General features: G+C 33.8%; 1 protein-coding gene across 4 annotated transcripts in view; it reads right to left on the reverse strand.

Annotated features, from left to right (window-relative positions):
* Positions 1–8,969, reverse strand: part of LOC143237663 (uncharacterized) — a 125,447-nt gene that overhangs the window by 65,337 nt on the left and 51,141 nt on the right. The gene's annotated exons all lie outside the window — the stretch shown is intronic.

Raw genomic sequence — 8,969 nt, forward strand, 5'->3', positions numbered from 1 at the left:
TATTTGGTTCAGTCTATAATAACCTCAGCAAAAGCCAGTTCCTACCTTCATTAAATTGCCTCTAAATATTTGTCATGGCTTAAACAGTATTTTTCCTTTTGTTGAGAAATGAATGATACAAGTCATACAGCTATATATCTTACTTTAATTTCTGCTAAAACTTCCTTTTAATTAAAAAAAAAAACTGATTATATATTGCGTGTAAGGATATATCTAATCATCCATTGCAAAGTTCGGCATGGTCAGGTGGTTAACGCACTCGAGTCGTAATACGAGGATCGCGGGTTTGAATCCCTCTCACACCAAACATGCTCGCCCTTTCAACCTTGGGAGCGTTATAATGTGACAATCAATCCCACTATTCGTTGGTAAAAGAGTAGCCCAAGAGTTGGCGGTGGGTAGTGATGACTAGTTGCTTTCCCTCTAGTCTTACACTGTTAAATTAGGGACGGCTAGCGCAGATAGCCTTCGAGTAGCTTTGCGCGAAATTCAAAACCAAACCACTCATTGCATATGTAATATAAAGCATATAAATGCCATACGAGTTTCCTTATTGTTAGGCCTATGATGTCAGCATCAACAATATTCTTTTCTATAAGTACCTCCTTCAGTAAACCATTTTCATGCTGTACTAAAATATATTTACATTTTTACTTGAGACGAATCGTTAAAACCTTATACATGCCCCATCACTATTTTGCATGAAGATAAAAGCATATTCCAATATTACATATTTCGACTTACGAGGATAAATCAGCTTTGTTCGTATATTGAACATAAACCGAACACCAACAACAGTATTTTTAAAATAAAAAGAAATGCACTTTCAAAGAAATGTCAACTGTTACGTATTTTAAATTAACCCGGAGAAGTTTTCGATTTATTAAATTACATATAAACGTTTTATATGTAATGTAATGTAAAATGTTATATATAATGTAACGTTATATAACATTATGATTGACCATAACGTTATATTCCCTTTTCAACAGTAGGAATCATTTTAAATGTTCTGTGTTGAACTGCTATTTTCTGGATTATTTTGGTTGTGATTTCTGCTTGATTTTGCATCCCCCGCGCCAAAACATGCTCGCTCTTTCAGCTGTGGGGGCGTTATAATGTGACGGTCAATCCCACTATTCATTGGTAAAAGAGTAGCCCAAGCGTTGGCGGTGGGTGGTGATGACTAGCTGCCTTCCCTCTAGTCTTACACTGCTAAATTAGGGACGGCTAGCACAGATAGCCCTCCAGTAGCTTTGTGCGAAATTTAAAATCAATCAATCTGCTTGATTTTGATACTTTGAGTAATGCTTGATTCGTGTATTTTGTTTTTTATACTTGATGCTACCTCATGTTCCAGGCAGTACTAAAATCCATAGTATGTTGGTATACAAATAAGAATTTTGTTTACGGGTGGTTTTGTTTTCGTTTGAAGTGTATGTTTTATGATGCTTATTCATGACACAGCTTTCACTGTGACATTTTCAATTTGTTTCATGTGAAGATTAGACGCACATGATATAAATATGCATCAGAATCCTTTCGATAAAGAGCTTATAGTGGCGATTTTTAAAATAAAACTACCAAAGATTGTATTGTATTAACAGAGTAGTGGAGAAAAAATTGTCTTGTCAAATTGTGCTTCATGGTAACTTGAAGAAAAGAGGCCGTTATTGAAAGGTCTTGTTAAAACTGCGGTAGCCAAATATTTTAGTGGTAACTTTAAAGAGAAATTATCACAAATTTTATTGTAACAACAAAATAGGAAGAATAATTCTTCTTGTTAACTTGTGTTATAAAAGTAACTGAACCAGCCTGTGTACAATTTTATGAAAAGAGGATTACTTTAAAGCTCTAAATACAACTGTGATAACCAACAGTATAACAAGCATTTGTATATACGCTTGACTTGTTTTAATATATTGTTTAAAAACAAACAAGTGGTCCATGTGATGTTTGTTCATAGTTGAAATTATTGTAAATACGTTACAAACAACTACTGTAAATATTCTAGCCAATATATAAAACCTGACAGTACGTTTTCAGAGACGTATGATGTTTAGGAATTTTTCACTTTCTGTATCTTTTGTTTTGTTGTTATATATGTTTATGTAGACCTTTTTAGCTTCTTTTAGTGGTTTCCTTAGTTTTGTTCAACAAGTTAAGAATTTTGAGAGGATAAGTACTGCTCTGACCCCCGGTGGAACAGCAGTAAAGCCTTTAGATTTACAAAGCTAAAATCAGGACTCAGATAGACCAATATAGCTTTACGATAAGAAAAACATGCATACTATTACTCTCCATTTGGAGACCTAGGGCTGTATATAGTTTGGTTCTTATAAATTGCTTGCTACTTGAATTGGACTTATTTATGAATACAATACTGCTATGTCAGCCGAAGACTGGTATGCTTGTGTGTGAATGTGTTTCGTTTTCTAGATTTAGGTCATTGGCATACAAGGTTTAACAAATTGGACTGATAGCAGAGCCATTAAATACTGCGATAGATCGACAAAAAGATTAGACACTATTTCCTTTTATCTTTACAGATGAGTTGTTTTTTTAAAAAAATCAGAAATTATATCAAATAAAATTTAGGGATTTTGGAGTTTGCTAGTTTGTTTCTAATTTCTTTGTGCCAAACTGAATCAAAAGCTTCTTAAATGCCGATGAAGACACCTACATTATAACACTCAATTGTTTTCAGTTGTTCTTAAACTGTTTTGCATTTCTGAAATTAAGTAATTGGTTTCTAGGAAGATAAGTTGTCGTTTGGTGATAGTTTTATTTACTAGTTTGCCTGTTGCATTTGTTAAACTTATTGGTCTGTAGTTTTCTGAGCATTGTGGCTACTCAAACTGATTTAGGTATGACTGCTTACTAATGCTGTTTTCTAGTTTGCTGTTGTGTATCCTGAACGTCAGATTAGTTAAACAATTTTGCTATGTGTTCAAGTAAATTAATTGTTCTATGCTTTAAGCAACATTTTACACGTCATTTTCTCCTAGTGGTTTGTTTTTGTTGTTTCATGATGGTTTTTATATTGGAAATGCTAATGTTGATCTGTTTGTATAATATGCTAACTGTTATTCCTGTTGTTTTATTGTGTATTTGAATTGTCGAAAGTGTACAGTCTGAAAGTGTAAAAGTTATTTGTAAGAACTGTGCAAATACTAAATTTTTGTTGATTTGTTGGTGTGATTAGGTTTTTATAATGGAAGGTGTAGTAAGTTTTTGAGTATTTTTTGTGTAATGTACTGATTTGATTTTAGCCAAGAATATGACTAGATTTTTGTAATTTTCTATTTCGTTACACAAATCTTCACGTTGTTGCTTCTAGATTATCAATTTAACTTCTGCAGTTGATTTGTTATATTGGGTTTTTATTTGATCTGTCTTACAAGGTTAAAAAAGAAAATATATTATTACAAGATTTGTTAACTAACAGTGTAATACTTACGCTAAGGTACTGTAGTTACTTTGCTTTCCTTTAATAGAAAATTTAATAGCTTAATAGTAGATTTTGAAACTTTTTTGCTGTTTTATCGTTAATACCTTAATAGAAAATTTTGAAATTTTGTTGTTGTTTTATTGTTAATACCTTAATAGAAAATTTAGAAATTTTGTGTTGTTTTCTCGTTTGGCACATATCATTGCTCAAGATGGTTTAGGTATTTACACAAGGATCAGTAATCTAATAATAAATGTGTGAGGGAGCAAATGTCTTGCACAATGTATATGGATAGGCAGGATTATTTAAGTAGGTGTCTGTGAATTGTTGGTGATAAATTTCTACAATAAACAAAAGTACACAGTGCTATTACATTAATATATTAAAATATATTATATTATGTATTAAATATATACGGAAATGCTTGTCACACAATTAACCATTAAATTTGTAATCAGAGCTTTAAATAATTGTATCTTTTTTGTCATAAATCTACACGAGTTAGTTCAGTTACTTTATAACATAATTAACAAATAATTCTTGTCTACTCTATTGTTACAATACAACATGAGAAAATTTCATAAATACTATAGGCTCTTTGCACTAACTAAATCTATCTACCTATATTGTTTATCTTAACTGACCTACATTTTGTAAACATATTTATAGATTGACCGAGGCCTATAATGTTATACATATTAGACGGTAACACGATGCAATACCATTAAATTCAAACGAAAAAACTTCGAAGTTTCTAGTACCATTACGCGATACTACAACAAGTATCAGTTTACAACAATTAAAGTACACCATGTATGATTCGTACACAGTTACGTAAAGAAAAGTGATAAACTATCGCTTCTAAAAATAACTAAATTTAACGCATGTGCTATACTTAAAAGAAACTGTCATGTATAACTAATACTGATGCAAATTACATACCTTCTCTATTCTGCAAATGTTTTATTACATGGATGTTTTAAGAGGACTCTGGGTAACTGGAAAGTAGCACCTGAGAAACGAGCATTGCACTATAGAGATGGATCCAGCAGAAACAGACTTTCTCCTATATTATGTTGCACCAGAAGACATTATTTCATTCTTGCAAGAAAATAAATGGAAACCTATCCCTAACTGCCAAGAGAATAAGCCAGAAATAGAAGATTGCAGGTAGAAACTATTCAGGAATTAGTGGAGATGCTTCCAAAACAAAATCGCATATTTCTTTATGCACAAACGGGTAGTTTTATTTTCTTAAAGAGCTCAGAGGTAAGGATCGTGTGATTATTTTTTCTTATAAGATATCTTCGTGTAACAGCACCCGGACATGCAAGATTGTCCCTTGGCATAAAACGGGTACAAAAAAAAAAAAAGTTTACAGTTCGGGAAAACAGCAAATTTATTTTTTGAAGAACCTATCCTTATTAGTACACAGAAAATATTCATAGAAGAGACATTTCCAAACTGGATACCCAAAGGTCAGAGTAGTGAGTGTAAGAACACTGCCATTAATGTTGCAGATGTACCTTCGTTATGGGCAATTGGTGATTGATTGATTGTAACACTGATGCATTTCTTCTGATTAGAACATCAATAATGAAAGTCACAAAAATAACGTAGATATCAATGTATTTTCTTCCTAAATAAATAAATCCATTGAATGTAGTGATAAAGTTAATGTGAACATCTGTGATATACACGTGAATGTGATGAAAAAAGATACCTGGATTCTTCCTACTCAAACACATAGGCAACCATACAACTCTGACTGTTGCATTCATAAAATGCAACTTGATTCTGCATTTTATTCAATGAATAGGCATGCCAAAACATTGATAGCAAAATTTAATGATTCATTGCTTATCTTAATGTTTAGGATTATAATACATCTCATACAAGTCTCCGGTTTATTATGTTACGCACGTTATATATTATGTTGTTAAATAGCCGAAAATTTAAATTTAGAAGTTAATTAAATGTTAATATGTATCAAATTTATGATACCTATCAACAAGATTGATACACAAAGTTTCTTTCTTAACACAAATGTATTTTAACACACAAACGACAATACAGTTTATAATAATGGTTATTTTAAACTCTCTTTATTAATCTGAAAATGACCTAAGAAGGTTGAAACGTTGTTCCCTATTTTATTTTAATAAAAGTTTAATACCCATACCAGCCATCTTGAGATACATGGATATCAAAGACTGATGTTTTACCAACGAAGATATATTTAAAGTCCTCGTAGAAACAAAGACATCCGAAATTAATTCACTGAAATCAAACACTTTGTAAACATTCCTAATCAGATTCTGTAGTTTTTCCGAATAACAAGCGTTAATTACAATTATAGTTCACAAGACTTATATCAGGTCATCCCATAAATAATGTCCGAAAATTTAATACTGAAAGTGCATCATAATTTCTGTCTTTGTAGAAGGCTTTAATGATTAAAATACGTAGTCCTCAGACCAAAAAATGAAATCTAAATTCCTAATGTTCACATCAAAACACTATCGCTAGCGGGGCGAAGGAGTATATCAATATCCCTGAACACCCCAGTTGGGAAGTTTATCTTTCTGTAAAACTAAACTGCAATTTTTGTTCAACATTGGTATCTTGCTCTATTACATATTTTAGCCACACAGATTCAAGCTCATAGAGAAGCAACTTGAGAAGTTAAATGGAAGTGGTATGGTATCCTCATCATTCCAACAAAATATTGAGGTCAAGTCAAGTTGAGATTCGGCGTAGTAAAACTGCTGTTGCAAATTTCTTAACAGACCCTGAGAATTTCAAGTGGTAGGCCCAAGAAAATATCGCCGACGTTGAGCAGGAGGTTGTCCGACAAGACACCAGCCAATCGTCGAACCAGATTAAGGCCCTTACGGACGCAGAATGCAGCTCAAGAACAATAAGACAGCATCTACGAGAGAAAGGCTTTAAAAACCGTAAACGTCTTCAAAGGCCACACCGCGTAATAGCTCGGTTAAACTTTGCTGAGAAGCACCAAACATGGGACGTAGAAAAGTGGACGAAGGTTTTGTTCTCTGATAAAAAAAATTTAACCTGGATGGTCCAGATGGCTTCCAACGTTACTGGCACAATAAGGATATCCCACCGGAGACATTTTCTACACGACACAGTGGAGGAGGTTCCATCATGATCTGGGGTGCATTCTCCTTCCATGGAACAATGGAGCTTCAGATTATACAGGGCGTCAATCAGCAGCTGGCTACATTGGCATGTTGGAGAGAGCATCCTTATTGACTGAAGGCTCTCGCTTGTGTGGAAATGACTAGATCTTTCAGCAGGACAACGCTGCAATCCAGAATGTCCGCAGGACAAAGGACTTTTTCATGGCGAATAACATGATTCTTTTGGACCATCCAGCGTGTTCGCTCGAACTGAACCCTATTCAAAATGTTTGGGGGTGGATGGCAATGGAAGTCTATAGAAATGGACGTCAATTACAAACAGTGCATGATCTTCGTGAAGCCATCTTCACCACTTGGAATAACATTCCAGCCAGCCTTCTGCAAACGCTTATATCGACCATGCCAAAGCGAATGTTTGCAGTTATTCACAATGACGGTCGTGCATCTCACTGCGACCTCTTGTTGGGTATTTCCTACCCTGTTTAGGACTTCTTTTTGGTATGGTCTTAAACATTTGGCCAGCTAGTATTTAAGCTAATTTCATAGTGTTCACATTTTCCTTATTAAATGCTAAAATTTTTTTTTTATTTTTACTTTCCCTTTTCTTATTTTCGTCTTTCGAAGCTCTTCTCAAATAAGTGGTTAAGTCTAACAACACAAAATGCACATTTTTTCTTTATGTTCATTGGCCTTAAGATTTTGGCCAGCAGTGTATATTTGTTAGCATTTATAGATATCAGATCAACAGTACTAAGCGTTTGATGTTCTCCTTTGTCTTTCCAGCTCTTTTTATAGACAGTTCAATATAGCAGTCAAAATGGTGTGAAGTTACTGTTCTTGACAGAGTGATCTAGATACCTCAGGTACCATTCTCCCTACTTGATGGATTATTTTCATCATTCTCAATTGGGACGTAAAATGGACAAGAAATAATATTCCTCTTATCAAAGATATTTCTCAAGTTCTGTAACTAGAGTATGTTTTCCTGGTTTAATGATAGTATGATCTTTAAACGATGGGCTAACTGCCAGTAAGTCACTAGTTAAAATGTCCTACACTGAATCGCCTCACTCTTTTGCAACTTTTATTTGTTTCTGTGATCCATAAAGTTCTTTTGGTGTCAGGCTCAGTGCTTTTAACAATCCAGTATCAACAGCGCTAAACCTGGTGTTATTGGTTCTTGAACGACTAACTTTTGATATATTGTCTGTCAATTTATTCCCTTTCAAGAAAAGTATTTTGTCTTGGAAATTGCAGAAGTCAAAATGTTTAGTAATGACAGTGAACACGTTAGTTTTGGTGAAAACATTGCTTGGTCACAAAATTGTAAAGATGGCATGCTTGGTAATCTCAAAAGAACTGCACTACTTCTGTGTGAATTGAAAGACTCTTGTCACAATGATATCACACTGTTCTCTTTTCGTGTTTATCACATTATGATTAGATGTCTTCCTCTGATCCATAATATTTGAATTAGTTAATTCACAGAGAATATTACCAATTGTAAAACCTCATCGTAGAAAACTTTCATTTTCATTTACATGTACTCGTTTTTATTAGTCTGACTAAACCTTTTAAACCTTTCTGTAAATGATCAGTTGTTTGTTCACGTATTATGTCTGATGAAATAGTATTAAACCATGCGTGGTCAAATTTTAATCAATTTGATAAGCCTTTATATCACATAATCCACTGAAAATCAAAGGGCTTCAAAACCTTTAATTGTATTCCTTCACTTTGAAAACATAGGTGTAGAATTCAATTCATCATCCTGTGCGTAACAGTTGATGATATAAGTTCTTCGACTTGTTACTGCCAAAATATGACTGCCGGGACATTTTACTGCCTATGTAAAATGATTGACAGTGTATTTTAATGCCAGCAAAGGATGAATGCAACAATTAGTTATTTCATTTCAATGTTTTCTGCGTATATTACCGATATATTATAAAAGCGTGAACATGGAAATTACGTCATAAAATTTCTACCCATGCAAACATGAATAATTTTGTTTGTTTGTTTGTTTTGGAATTTCACACAAAGCTATCGAGGGCTATCTGTGCTAGCCGCCCCTAATTTAGCAATGTAAGACTAGAGAGAAGGCAGCTAGTCATCACCACCCACCGCCAACTCTTGGGCTACTCTTTTACCAACGAATAGTGGGATTGACCGTCACATTATAACGCCCCACGGCTGGGAGGGCGAGCATGTTTGGCGCGACGCGGGCGCGAACATGAATAATAGTGTAGGTATTTGCAATGTATTGATAGCATTTTTTCCCAGCAACTTATTCAGTTCGGTTTTTAATTTAGTGCGATAATTTTAGTTCACTGTAATTTATGAGAATAAAGTCG

This window comes from Tachypleus tridentatus, chromosome 13 (genome assembly GCF_004210375.1).
Source record: "Tachypleus tridentatus isolate NWPU-2018 chromosome 13, ASM421037v1, whole genome shotgun sequence".
Classification (NCBI taxonomy): Eukaryota; Metazoa; Arthropoda; class Merostomata; order Xiphosura; family Limulidae; genus Tachypleus; species Tachypleus tridentatus.